Here is a 239-nt window from a genome sequence, read left to right on the forward strand (position 1 = left end):
TGGAGGGTGGGCAGACGACATTTAGCGGCCGGAGGCTCCTGCAGGCTGGGACACCCCGCGTGGGAGCCAAGGGCTTTTTTCAGGGGCGCAGCTGATTTCCCTCCGGCGCCTTCTGCTGTCGGCCCCGCCCCTAGGGTGTGGCCCCGCCCCCCGCGCGCGCGGACACCACCAACATGGCGGCGCGCCGGCGTCATGACGTGTGCGGCCTGGGGGCGGGGCGAGCGCGCTGTCCTGGGCCG

Source organism: Crocodylus porosus, unplaced genomic scaffold (genome assembly GCF_001723895.1).
Source record: "Crocodylus porosus isolate Cpor-Errol unplaced genomic scaffold, CroPor_comp1, whole genome shotgun sequence".
In the NCBI taxonomy this organism is placed as follows: Eukaryota; Metazoa; Chordata; order Crocodylia; family Crocodylidae; genus Crocodylus; species Crocodylus porosus.